The sequence below is a fragment of the Pinus tabuliformis genome, chromosome 1_1 (assembly GCF_031772625.1).
Source record: "Pinus tabuliformis cultivar Carrire ecotype Pingquan chromosome 1_1, CPIR1, whole genome shotgun sequence".
Lineage (NCBI taxonomy): Eukaryota > Viridiplantae > Streptophyta > Pinopsida > Pinales > Pinaceae > Pinus > Pinus tabuliformis.
In genome coordinates, this window is record NC_142297.1 from 948,037,929 (window position 1) to 948,052,869 (window position 14,941).

Sequence of the window (14,941 nt, forward strand, 5' to 3'; positions counted from 1 at the left end):
CTGTTTTCTGCTACTGCAGCTCTGCTCGGCTGATGTCCTCAGTTCTCTTGTGATCTACAACCACCCTCTGATACCATGTTGGAATTTCTAAGTCCGACCCGTTAGAAACCCTTCATGTACTTTACTGATTTATTTCTTCCTAGTTGTTCTGATTAATTAACAAGTTATTTACCATGTAAATATTGAAAATAAACACAAGTACATTCTCAACACATTACAGGTCATCAATTGAAGGAAACAAAAACGAGCACACAAATGACACTGTTATTTTTGGACTAATGTCCCTTGAAAAACCCAATGCGGGAAAACCAGTGCAGCTATCTGAGGGTTTGATTTATTAAGCAGTTTCAAAATACAATCTGGGTGCCAAATCTGGCTCACCCAATAGAGAAAAATCTTGGTAGTAGTACCTCTCCTTCGGAGACAGATGCTCCGGCTAAAACCCCGGATGAACACTCCAGCAACTCCTCAGCTCCAATCTGCCCCACGAAAAACCCCAGCGTCAGCCTCTAGGGATTGTGTCAGCCTCTTATGCCCTCTACGTCGGTAGTTCTCGACAGTTCTGGCTGTTCCCGACAGTTCCGGCTTCTGCACTTTGCATCAGCCTTCCTGACATTTCCGGCTATTGCCGATAGTTTTGGCTTCTTCCCTCTGCGTCAACTTTCCCAGTTGTTCCGACAGTTCCGGTTGTTCCCGACAGTTCTAGCTTTTGTCCTCTGCGTAAGCTTTCCCTGCTGTTTCGGGATTCCCAGATGTTTCGGCAGTTCCGGTTGTTGCTGACAGTTTCGACTCCTACCCTCTGTGTCAGCGTTCCCGGCTATTATGCCGATCTCCCGACACTATCTCTGCCTCTCTGCTTCTGTATTCACTGCCCCTCATCTGCAACTTTGAACTTTCTCAGCAAACCCAGCCTCAGAAAATCGAAATCTTGATCTCTTGGTGTGTTCTCCAAGTGACTCTCAAGCCTCCTCTGATACTTTTCTCGTTGACAAATCAACGACCGAGATTAAGTCCCTAATCAACGACTAAGATTAGATCTGGCTTGATCCATGACTTTTGGGCCATTCTAACACAGTTTTATATTAATACACATTAATATTTTATTTTCCCTAAGTTTAGACTTAGGGACTCCATTAAAAATATTAACTATTTTAATATCTCCCAAACTGTTTAGAATCTGCCCAAACCCTTTCTGGGTATTTGAGATCTCATGTGCCTTAGCCTCTTCACCAATTTTTGTGGCTAGAGCACATCCGCTGCCACCCCAAATCAACACCCAATGCAGAGTTGAGAGCAACCATCACTGCACAACACTGGGGACAACGTAGTCACATATGGGGTTTGTTCATCTAGTTGCTGGATCCGTCAAAATATCTGTCTCTGGATAAAGGTACTTCTGTCGAGTTTATTCTCTGCTGGGTGAGCCGGATTTGGCACCCTAGTTGTATTCAGAAATCTGCATAATAATAAACCTTCAAATCTACTGCACTGATTTTCCCACATTAAGCTTTTCCAGGGACATTTAGTCCAAAAATAAGTGTTTCCTTGTGTGGTTGTCTCATGTTAGAAAATTATATATTACAGAGCAATGGAACACATAAAATATTTCAGCGATATAAACACAGAAAATGCACAAAACAAGAGAGACACAGATATACGTGGTTCACCTAGTTTGGGCTACATCCACCCCGAACAGCCAATCCTTCCTTTTTATTATCCAACAAAATGAAGAGACACAACCTACAACAAATCCGCTGTAATATCCTCTGTTTTCTCTCACAGTCTCACCTCTCTATTTCTCGCTCACAGAATACACATCTATTTCACAGCCTCAAATACGATACCCTCATACAAAGAGAGGGGTTGCCTTCTAGGGCAAAAAACCCTAAACTAAACATAAGTTCTACCGTCAGATCATCCGCCTAATGAACGGCCCAGATTGACTAGAAATTACTATACTTTTACAAGGCAATTTTACATTTGTTTTTTAGCTTCGGGGGTGCTGCCCCCGAGCCCCCGCCGGGGGACCACTGGCCCCCGGACCCCCCAGCCGAGGGGGATCGGCCCCCCCGGACCCCCGCGGGGGGGACAAGTCCCCCCCGCACCCCCCTCGCGTGGAGGGGTGTACAAGACTTCCTGGGGTATACATCCGACTGAAACAAAGACCTTTGAACAATCATGCTCCACACACAACATCTCATTTATTTTTCAGTACTTGATTTGTATATTGTTGTAGGTTGCAGTGTATTTGCATTAATATTATCTGAATAATTATGAAAATAACTTGTTAAAATGAAGAAACAAGTAGGTAATGCAAATCAATTTACTGTAGTAGGATTTCTGATTTGTTAGATTCAGAAATTTTCATAGTAAGAACTTGTTCCAAATGTTTTATGTGCTTCTTCCATTGTTTACTATAAATTAGAATGTCATCAAAGAATACTAACACAAACTTCCTTAGATATGGACATAATAGCTCGTTCATAGTAGCTTGGAATGTTGTCGGTGCATTTGTTAAACCAAAAGGGATTACTTTAAACTCGTAATGACCTTCATGTGTTCGGAACACAGTTTTTGCTACTTCATCCAACCTTATTTTGATTTGGTAATACCCTGACCTTAAGTTCAATTTTGAGAAGTATTTAGTGCCATGTAGTTCATGCAACATTTCATCGATAAAAGGAATTGGGAACTTGTTTTTAATTGTTATTTTGTTTAGTCCTCGATAATCAATGCATAATTTGAATGATCAATCTTTCTTTCGCACTAGTACAACTAGAGCAGCATACGAACTTTTACTTTTTGTGATGATGCCACACTTTAAAAGATCTTGGACCAACCTCTCAATTTCTGTTTTTTGATGATGTGGATATGGATACGGTTTGATGTTGATGGGATTTGATCCTGGTTTGACTTCTATTGTATGCTCGATTTCTCTTCTAGGAGGCATCTTCATTAGAAGGTGTTGGAAGACTTTTGGTGCTTTTTCGTTGACTAGATTCGAAGTTAACATTTCTAATTGATGACACTATAATACATAAGTTGGTGCTCCCTTCCGAATCATTTTCATCATTTGGGATGACAATACAACTTGATTCTCAGGTTTTTGGAATCCATATAACTTGTACTTTTTCCCTTCCCATTTAAATCTTATAAATTGCATTTGATGGTTGGCAGAATAAGTGCTTAGGTTTTGTAACCATTGGATATCTAAGACCACATCCACTCCTAATGGCACAGTGTAGATCCGAGATTCTAGATTATAGTCTTGAATCTGCAATTTGACTTTATGGCATGTCCCTACCTTTTCAATTTTCTCGTCATCAACTACCATAACCTTCATGTTGGGCATGGGAAATGTGAAAATGTTGAGTCTCTTCGCCATGGTTGAGTCCAAAATATTGTGGGTGCTACCAATATTGATTATGGCCATTACATTGTTCTTTTTGATATGTCCTTTTAATTTAAATGTCTGGGGTTGTGTATATCCGTTATGGCCGATAATGATACTTGCAGAATACTTTCATCATCTGGTTCTGGTGAAATTTGTGGAGAATCTTCAATTTCTTCTTTCTCTAATTCTTCATTGTCTAATTCATTAGTTGCTTCACATGCATATAGGTTCCTGGTTTCTTTCCCTTTAGCACATTTGTGTCTCGGGTCCCATTTTTCGCCACAACGTCTACACTTACCCTCCTTCATCCTTTGCATTTCCAAATAAGTTTTGTCTCCTTCACGAAGATGCCGTGGAACATATTTTGTATTATCCGTGTTCGCGACCTAAGAAAATCTTCGTCTCGAATATACACTTTCAACCTTTGATACTGCATCTTTCAATGTTTCTTTTCAACAACTTTCGCTTTTTGTCTTGCTTCTTCTATTGAAGTAATATCATGAAGCTCAAGTTCTGCCTGTTGATGGGGTTTAAGTCCTGTGATGTATGATCGAATGAGATGAGTTTTAGATATTCTAGGTACTCATGTGGCTAAAGTTTCCCATTCCCGAGTGTATTTGTCCACATCACCTTTTTGTTGCAATCTGGTGAGTGCTGAGAAAAATTCTTCCTCCTTGACACCTTGGAACCTCTTAAAGAATGCATTTTTGAATTTCTTCCAACTGATGGCAAGTGTCGTCTTCTTCCACCACATATACTAGTTATATGCTTCACTTTCCATCTGCATGGATGCATACTTGATCTTTTCATCCTCATTATCAATACTGTAAATATCAAAATATTCTTCTACTTTGTTGAGCCAAGAAACACTGCACTTCTCGTTATCATCAAATTTGGAGAGTTCAAGTTTTGCTCTTTGCTGATACTTCACAATTGTTGGAGTAAAGAGGGGTATTGATTCACAAGTTGCATATTTGAGAATTGATTCTAGAGCTGCATATTTGGAAAATTCGTGTTACTATTTTGTTGATGGGGTATGGACAATGCTTTTGGGGACTTGGGTTTCTCATGTGAGTCTAACGAGTTTGACGAATCCGACGAATTGAGATGTTGAGTAGCTTCATTATTCTTAGGTATTTGATCGGGTGTAATCTTCAACTTGTCACAAATACATGTCAACATCACCATTGCTTGACTATGATTTTGATTCACTGTATTTGAAAGGATTGCATGATCCCTTTTAAATTCATTATGGTACTGCTTGAGCTGACTTTCTATTCTCTTCGATGTATTCTGGAGCTCCTCGAATTTTTCGCCATGTCCAGTCACCTTAGTCTCCAGATCTACCAATTTTTTATTGAAATCGGCCATCAACATTGATGAAGCCATTGATCGGGTATGCGGTGGGGTATACTTATCCAGTTTAACTTTTCTTAACCTGATCCTAATTATTATTATTATTTTTTTAATTTAGATATATTTCTTATGTTTTTATTTTATTTTTTTATTTTTTTAAATTATATAATTAAATTATAATTATATTATTATTTTACTTTATAATAAGAATATAATACTGTATTATACTTTACGCTTTATAATTTTATAGTTGCAGATGGACTGAAATTCGAATGGAAATGGAAGTCGAATGGAGTGATGGTCATGGTGAATGGAAATAGTTGGTCAACTGAGACTTGGATGCTAGGAATTGCAGTTTGGGCAGTGTAGAGACTTGAGGAAGGATGGCAGCGGAGATAGCGTCGGGGAGGGAAAACAGAGGATGGCGAAGGAAAGGGCGGATGAAAGTTTGACAGCGGAGAAGAGGGCGAAAATAACGAATGGGTAGAGAGCATAGACGGTACACTGTACGAGGGGTGAACAAGAGTTGCAATGGCAGCTGGCTCTGATACCTCCTGGAGCGCACAAACTCAGATAAAATGAATATATATATATATATATATATATATATATATATTATTGAATGATGTGGTTTTTTTACAGGCAGGGCCCTGGCTTAAATAAGCCCTTGGGCACCTATATGGGAAGGGGCATGATCTCTGATCGTGTGCCAATTACATATTTATTAATTACATAACACTAACCCTCAAGTGGTGTCACTCAAGTTCAAGCTGACTAGAACATTCTAGACAAAACCCCAACTAACATAAGGTAAGAGGTTTCTTTCATTTGAATTTGCCACATCACCAAATCCTTAGGTGCCCCTTAGCTCTTTAAGGGTGCCTCACTTGATTTATATGATTAAAAAATAATTTGTCCACTTGGTTTCGCTTCTGCATCTTGGGTGCAAAACCCACACCTTGGGTACACTGCCCACAAAGCCCTTTTTGTGGAACTTCTCACAAACACAATATCTAGGGTTGTGGAGTACCTCCCAAGCTACACAAATCAACAAATTGAAGGTTCATGATTTTCAATTTTTAGCTTTTATGGGCATTTTATATTCTTGGGGCGGGGAAGGTGGGGTTATTTTGGGCATGCATATATGCCTCCATTGTTTGGGGGGTTGCCTCTTTTTGGGAAACCTACTCCCCACACTAGGGACATGTTTCCTGATGCATTTCCCCATGTTTCCCAAAAAGAGGAATGTGAAGAAGTGTTTCCAAAGGGCCCACCTTACCCCTAGAGTGTGGGAAGCGAGTGGGGTACACCCTCCACCCTAAGGGACACATTTCCATGGAACACATGAAGAAATTTCAACCCCCACTCTGGTTATCAGTTTTCCTTATCACTCCATGCATTTAGTTTTAAATCCAAGCGTGATAAAAATTCTAAAATCTGGAAATGACAAGATTTTTTTGAAAACATAAATTTAGAAATTTCACAACTGCTGAAATTGCAAAAATAAAACACAACAAAATTATGACAGCCACAAATGGAAAATAACACAGTGATTTTTGGTCAATGTGACCCTGGAAAAACCCCCTACAACTCTTGGGGAAAACCAATTTGAGAGCTCTTCCTTATTTCTGAAAATGCTTTTACAGAGAAACTGAAATACACAGTGAAAATTCCAACAACCACAAATTACAACTTATCTCGATTTTCGTGCTTGAACTCCACCTTGAAAATTGTGCTAATCAGCGAACAGTCAAAACAAAATTTTTTCCAACAATAAAAAAACATTAAATGTTGTACAGCTAGCCTCGAAAATTTTGCCCAAAACTTGTACGAACTATACGAACCATACAGATTTCAGCAGTATGTTTGCCTCGAAATTTGTGCCCAAATCAGCCTTGAAATTCGTGCCCTTGTTGCTATCACTCTTCCTCGATTTTTGTGCTGGCCCTCTTCCTCGATATCTATGCCTTTCCCCTTTTGTATGGTTTTGCCTTGGGATGCATGCCAATGAATGCTACTGCATAGATTTGATGAAATATTTTCTTATTGCTCTCCTTCATTTCCTCACTGCTTAGAAATTTTCTCCTTGCTCTCTTCTCTTTCTCTCAAATGTTCATAAAAGAATGGATTGATCTTTTCCTCTTCTCTTCTCCTTTTAACTCTCTAGATGACCTTTTGGGTTACCCAAAGTTCTAATGGCTGAGATTCATTTAGATCTAGGGATGAGAATGAATGTGCATTTAATTCTCGCTTTATATTTTTTAACTCACCCACATAAATAAAGACCCACTTAGCCTTTTATTTCCAGTCACTTTTTCACTTTCTAATTCTTCATCGACTTTAATAAAGTCACCTTTAAATTAGAATGTAACTTTACCACTTATAAAGTTACTTTTAAATTAGAATGTAACTTTACCACTTATAAAGTCAATTTTAAATTAAATTGACTTTACCACTTATAAAGTCACTTTAGAGAAATGTAAAAAATAAATTTGGACACTTTTCCCTAGGCCAAAGATCAGAGCCTTAGGGAACCACTTGTCCTCTAGTACTGAAATTTTAACAACACAGACACAAACACAAGCCTTAGCATCTACAAACTAACCATCTATCAATAGCTAGGATAATTCCAACACTGTTTCCTAAAGTTTTTCTACTCCCTATGGTACAAAGATGCTATGTTAGCTCAATGGTTACAATGCACATAGTGCCTTTGATAGACCACCAACTGTTGATTTGGGGTAGCATTGGATGTGCTCTAGCCATGAAATTTGGTGGAGAGGTTGGGGCACATGAGATCTCCAATACCCAGAAAGGGTTTGGGCAGATTCTAAACAGATCAGGGGATATTAAAATAATTAATATTTTTAATGGAGTCCCTAATCTAAACTTAGGGAAAATAAAATATTAATGTGTATTAATATGAATCTGTGTTAGAATAGTCCAAAAGACATGGATCAAGCCAGATCTAATATTAGTCGTTGATTAAGGACTTAATCTTGGCTGTTGAGATGTCAATAGGAAAAGTATAAGAGGAGACTTGAGGGTCACTTGGAGAACACACTAGAGTGATCAGTCATCCTATTCTCTAGAGTGGGGTTTGCTAAGAAAGATAGAATTAGTGATCGGGAGAGCAGCTGAGGGGCATTGAGTATAGAGAGACAAAAATCCAGAGATAGTGTCGGGATAGCAGCAGAGCAGCCAGAGAGAGAGACGCAGGAGTAGCCAGTGCTCATGCAGAGGCAGCTAAGTGCTGTGTAGAGCACCAAAGGGGCCAGCATAGCTGACGCGGAGGCTCAAAGAGCTGACGCAAGTCCTCCTGGGGCTGACGCAGGGCAAGATAGGCTGACGCAGTGCCAACGTTGGTCTAGGAGAGGCTGACGCAGTCTAGATTGGGGAGACGCTGGGGATTTTGGGGCAGATTGGTGCTGAGTAGCTGCAGGAAGGATTATCCGAGGTTTCAACCAGTAGATATATCAGAAACCGAGAGGTATTATTGCTAAAGAAATTCTCTATTGGGTAGGCTAGTTTCGGCACTTAGATTGTACTCTGATATTGCTTAATAAGAAAACCATCAAATAGGTGCACCGATTTTCTCACATTGGGTTTTTCTGGGGACATTAGTCCAAAAATAATGGTGTCATGTGGTGTATTTGTTTTTGTTTCTTTTAGTTGCTGATCTGTAATATGTTGAGCATGCGTTACTGTTTATTTTCAGTAATTACATTGTAAATAACTTGTTAAGGAAGATAACAAGTAGGTAGAGGAATAATTCAGATAAAGTGCATGGAGGGTTTCTAACTAAGTAAACCTAGAAACTTCAACATGTTATCCGAGCATGATTGCAGATAGCAGGAGGACTAAGAGACATCAGTGGAGCAGAGCAATAGCAATAGAAAACAGCTACCCCAAGGTGACAGAAGTTGTTTCTAGCAGTGCAGAAGCCAAGAAGTGTGACGCACAGCTAGCCAGAGCCACGCGGAGGAAGCCAGGAGTTGCGCAGAGCCTCAGAGAGGCTAGCGTTGCCGACGTAGAGGGCCAGAGGGTTGACGTAGGGCATCCCAGGGCTGACACAGAACCATCCGGTGTGACGCAGGGCCAGCGTGAGGCAGAGAGGGGCTGACGTAGTTCACAGAGAGGCAGTTGCTAGGGTCTAGAAGGCTGCAGGAATATTGCAGAGTGGAGTTGGTGAGGTACTATAGTCAAAATAGTACCTGACAGAACAGGGCCAAAGGAGTTGTTATCGAGGGTTTCTAGCCGAGGAACCTGGATCAGCAGTGCAATTGCATAAGAAGATCAGAGTAGGGCGCATCTCGACAAGTGGTAGAAGGATTTCCAGGAGGGAAATCATGACACAGACGGAGTCCAGAAGAGAACTTCCAAACGGGAAGTAGAGACTCAAAGGAGTCCAATAGAGAACTTCCAGGGGGGAAGTAGAAGAGCATCATGGCACTACACGGGGTAAGAGACCAAGATAGACTGGATGGAGCATCGAACTTCGCAGTCTGGAAGGCCAGAATCTTATCAGTGCTTGACAGGAATCGTGTCAAGAACTTCGCCTTGAAGGTAATAGTTGTCCCAGTCGACCCCAATGATAATGACAGGTACGAAGAGGCGATGGCGAGGGCTAAGTGCATTATCCTTGACGTGGTCAAGGATCATGTGGTGCCACATATAGCCGAGAAGGAAACGACATTTGAGATGTGGGAGGCTATCAAGAAGTTGTACCAACATACTTCTGTGCAAAGAAGAATGCTGCTTGAGAACCAGATGAGGTCGTATCAGATGAAGAAGGGTCAATTGATTGACACCTTCCTCAGAGGACTGAATGGGATCCGAGACCAGTTGACTGCTATAAGAGCGACACCGGATTAGGAGCTTATGGTGAGGACAACCGTGAATGCTATCTCAGAAGATTGGGAAGTATTTGTCCTGAGATCCTGGGCAGAGGGACTCTCCCACCTTGGGACGAGATGTGGGTAGCTCTTCGCCAGGAAGAGATCAGACGACAGTCGAAGACATGTAGCAGCAGTAAAGGGATCAAGGTCAAGGAGGAGGAGGATGTGGCCCTAGCATCTCTGAGGGAAAGCAAGAAAAGCAGAAGAAGAAAGATCTCTCCAAGATCAAGTGCTTCCACTGTGGGGAGTTGTGTCCAAGGAAGAAGAGTAAGGGAGAGTTTTCCGAGACTAAGGCAGCGCCAGCACAGGCAGAGAAGGAAGTTTTGACAAACAATGACTGTGCCATGAGTGCACACACGCCACTTGAGGGAAAGTGGGGAGACATTGAGTTGTAGTCAGATCGACTACAGGCAATGAGGGGCAAGATCCTTGAGGTGCCTAGCCTGTTGGATTAGACCTTGCTACGGGAGCCTCGACAAGGAGTAGCAGGATTGGCTAAGTGGGTAGAGACGGATGCAGATGAAGTGGCAGAGAGAGTTACAGTGCAGGAGTCCCGAGACAACGTAGATCTAGCAGGCTGCAGCAATGCGAGAGGCACAGGATTGTTGCACCAGTGCAGGAAGGCACAGAGAGGTGTGCAACGGTGCGAGATGCAAGGAGTTGTTGTAGCAGCACAGAGGTCAGAGAGGGAGCCCTTGTCAGCGACAGAGGGAGCTTCAACATCAATGGGTGTTTCTAGCCCAACAGGGAGGTCAGTTGGGAGATCAGTTACTTACTTCACAGTAACTGAGTTGTAGTGTAGCAGTGGGCAGTACGATGCAACATGATGAGAGGAGGTGCAGTGCGGATGCAGTGCTGGGAGAAAGGACCAACAACAACACGGATGTAGAGGGAGCTTTAGTACAGATGCAGCAGTGGCAGTGGCAGAACCACGGGAAGCAATACAAGATGCAACAGTGCAGAGGATGATGGTTAGGAAGGCCTAGCATCAGCACAGGTACCGATGCCGAATGATCAGAGTAACACTCAGTGAGGAGTATTGCTAGAGCACAGTCCTCGCTAAGAGGGAGCGTTGATTTGGGGTAGCATCGGATGTGCTCTAGCCACGAAATTTGGTGGAGAGGTTCGGGCACATGAGATCTCCAATACCCAGAAAGGGTTTGGGCAGATTCTAAACAACTCAGGAGATATTAAAATAATTAATATTTTTAATGGAGTCCCTAAGTCTAAACTTAGGGAAAATAAAATAATGTGTATTAATATGAATCTGTGTTAGAATGGTCCAAAATACATGGATCAAGCCAGATCTAATCTTAGCCGTTGATTAGGGACTTAATCTCAACCGTTGAGATGTCAACAGGAAAAGTATAAGAGGAGGCTTGAGGGTCATTTGGAAAACACACCAAAGTGATTAGGCATTCTATTCTCTAGAGCGGGGTTTGCTAAGAGAGATAGAATCGGTGATTGGGAGAGCAGCTGAGGGGCATTGAGTACAGAGAGGAAGAGATAGTGCCGAGATAGCAGCAGAGAAACCAGTGCACACTCAAGGCCACGCAGAGGCAGCTAAGTGTTGCACAGAGCACCAGAGGGGCCAGCATAGCTGACGTAGAGTCTCAGAGAGCTGACGCAGGCCAAGATAGGCTGACATAGTGCCACGCTGGGCTAGGAGAGACTGACGCAGTCCAGATTGTGGAGACGCTGGGGATTTTGAGGCAGATTGGTGTTGAGTAGCTGCCGGAAGATTATCCGGGGTTTCAGCCAGTAGATTTGTCAGCAACTGAGAGGTATTACCGCTAAGGAAATTCTCTGTTGGGTAGGCTAGTTTCTGCACCCAAAGTGTACTCTGATATTGCTTAATAAAAAAACCCTCAGATAGCTGCACCAGTTTTCCCGCATTGGGTTTTTCCGGGGACATTAGTCCAAAAATAATGGTGTCATGTGGTGTGTTTGTTCTTGTTTCTTTTAGTTGCCAATCTATAATATGCTGAGCATGCACTAGTGTTTATTTTCAGTATTTACATTGTAAATAATTTGTTAAGGAAGATAACAAGTAGGTAGGAATAAATCAGATAAAGTGCATGGAGGGTTTCTAAGTAAGTAAACTTAGAAACTTCGACACCAAGAAGTCATCAAGGTCCTCAACTAACCTTCCATCCAGCATGAGGGGCAGGGAATGTTGAGGATACCCAACATTAAGTTTATTTTTAGTTCTAATTTGAATTGTTGTAAATTAGTTAAAGCTTTTCCTAATTTCTTCATTAGAGCATGTTTTTCAACTAGCTTCTAAGATTGACGCTAAATTACTCGAGGCTAAAAAGTTCTAGGTAATGCTCACAACTATCTCAGACAAAGGTTATTTCATTTGCTTCTACATTAGCTAATGGTGGTTAAGATAAAGGGATAACTAGCTCCACCTCCTCTACTAGCCGTAAGTTGAAAAAATGTTACTTTTATCAGAAGCTATTTCATCATTCTAATGATGAATGTCATGCCTTGCAATGGAAAATGCCAAGCCCTTTCGTATTGAACAATAGAATTGTGTGATGTTGATGAACAACATGAGAGTGATGTCAATAATCTAATCTCTACTGATTGTGGCTTCTCATGGCCAAAAATTGTTCTGATAACAGAAAGAAAGCCCCCATCACTCACAAATGCCAGATCACAAAAAAATTATTGTGGTTGTTACTTTGTTTTTGAATAATGCAAGCCAAAAGTACCTAGTTTCTTGGCAATTGGTCATCTTAGTACAACTTCCTATCATACTACCTGCCCAACCATATCATCTTGGATGGGTAAAGGAAGCGACTTTGCAAAATCTTATGACTCGTAAATGTTTTTGTCGCTTTTCTGCTGGACTTTGCATTGGTACAGTTGACTTTGACGTTACACCTCTGGATTATTGTGATCTACTTCTTGGCACTTCTTGCTAGTAAGATGACAAGGTAATCTAAGATGGCTTCCACAAGTCCGTTCAGGCTATACAAAGACAGCATAGTCTACAAACTTACATCGTATTTTCTCAATTCCTTGCCATATAGAGAAACCAAGGTCAGTCTAGGGCCCTAGGGAATATCTGGAAGATCAAGAATCCTTGTTCCACTCTATTGTTCATCCCTCCTGATCTGCAATAATATACTTGACAAGGCTCAGATATTATTACTTTATTAGGAAGGTGTTTTCCAAACCAAGTCTAATCTCTGACTCATATTGCTTGAAACTGTGCCATAATCGCCTTGAGCACAGATCAAATTGAGATACGTCATTCTTAGAAAAACCTTATTTATTGTTCACCTCATCCCAAGTATATGGAGGTTATATCCTTTCCATGTGTTCTTCACCAGTACATGGTAAGCTTGGTTCTTCAATGCAAAGGATGCTCAAGCTTTTTCTTATTCCAACAGTTCCAGCCAAATATCATGTTCCACACTAGTTGCACATGCTGACATTTTGGCTGATTTTCTTTTCAACCATCTCCCAGTATCCACACTAGTTGCACATGCTGACATTTTGGCTGATTTTCTTTTCAACCATCTCCCAGTATCCCCATGGGCTAATCCAATCAACATATGGTCCCTGTAGACAATTATTTCCTGCATCGGCAAGGGTGTACCATCAGTTGAAATTGGGGTCAATTTCATCGCAACCAGGATGACATTATCAGATTTAGTCCTTAGTTCATATTGGACCTTGTGCAAATATTTATTGCCATTCTTGCATTTTATATTTTGAACCTCAATGTCCTCATTGTAAATATTTCATAGGTGGCTTGGTCCAAAATCATTGCTCATCTACAATCATCATATTTCATATATGTAACCCTGGGAGGCTAGGTAAAATCTGACCACTCTCCACCATTCTTTTTACTTGTATAAATACGTAATTCAATATAGCAGTGTTCCACGGGGACGCGTCCCCCAGGGTTGGGTGCGCGCACCCCTCGCACCCCACGCACCCGGGACGGGGAGTCTCTTGGGGGTGCGTTTCCCCACGCACCCTTTTTGGGGAGTCTTGGGAAGACGCAAGGGGGTGCGTTTCCCCAGTGTGGGAGTCTAGACTCCCCACGACTCCCCAAAAAGGGTGCTTCTGGGCGTCCCCCTTTAGTGTGGGAGTCTAGACTCCCCAAAAAGGGTGCTTCTGGGCGTCCCCCTTCAGTGTGGGAGTCTAGACTCCCCAAAAAGGGTGCGCCTGGGCGTCCCCCTTTAAATTTGTCTAATAAGACTTAAAAATAAAAAAATTCAAAATAAAAAATTCAAAAATCAAAACCATTAATTTTTTTTTAACTAAAATTAAAACTAAATAACTAAAACTTAAAAGTCTAAAAAAAAAATTAAAATTAAAACTAAATAACTAAAACTTAAAAGCCTAAACCTAAAAGACATGAAAGGAAAAACTTAAAGTTAAAAGCTCACTTCATTTCAACCCAAAGTCATTTCTATTTCCACGCAATGCTGATTTGAATGAGTTATCGATCAATGTATTTGAATATTTTATTATTGATTTTTATTTTTGTTTTTCGAATCTCATGGTATGTATGAATAATAATTAATTCAATAATGAGACTTGTCACTTGAGTATGTCATATGAATGATGTATGTATTAAAATGAATGATGAGGATGGATCAATGACTCAATTTTCAATTGTCTATTTAATATTTTTATGCTTTCATTATTGAACAATGAACAATGAATATCAACTTGAATTATATATATATATATATATATATATATATATATATACCTCGACGACTCCCCGCACCCCCGAAATTTCCCTAAAATTTGAGGGTACTCCCACACGTCCCCCCTGTGCGTCTCCCCACACCCGCGTCTACCCGCACCGGAGTCTTGGTGGAACATTGCAATATAGTGTACAGGACGTGCCATTGCACAATATACTTTGTACTCACATTCTTCCTCTGTTATGTATGTAAGTACTTTGCATTGCTGTTAATAGTACTCATTAATTTTTCATGATCTCTTTATTACTCTTGTCTGGAATTGGGAGTTGCAAACAATTTTTAGGTATTTCATTGTGAATCTGAGAACTTCCTGTAAGGCTGTAAGCTCATCATTCTTACATGCAAATATCTATATTTGGGCTGTTCCTATTTTTGTTGACATCCATATCATCGAACCTATAACTTGTCTGATTTGAAAGATATCTTGAGCCATGGTGTGCATGTGCTGTGCTTTTATTTTTTGTTAAGGATTTTATGGTATGTGCATTTCTATTTTAGAAAGTGTTTTGTGGGGTTTTGAGCTTATACTTTCATAAAACTGTATTTATACTGGT

General features: G+C 40.8%; 1 protein-coding gene across 2 annotated transcripts in view; it reads left to right on the forward strand.

Moving 5' to 3' along the window:
* Positions 1 to 14,941, forward strand: part of LOC149217625 (uncharacterized) — a 283,620-nt gene that overhangs the window by 213,887 nt on the left and 54,792 nt on the right. The window lies entirely within an intron of this gene.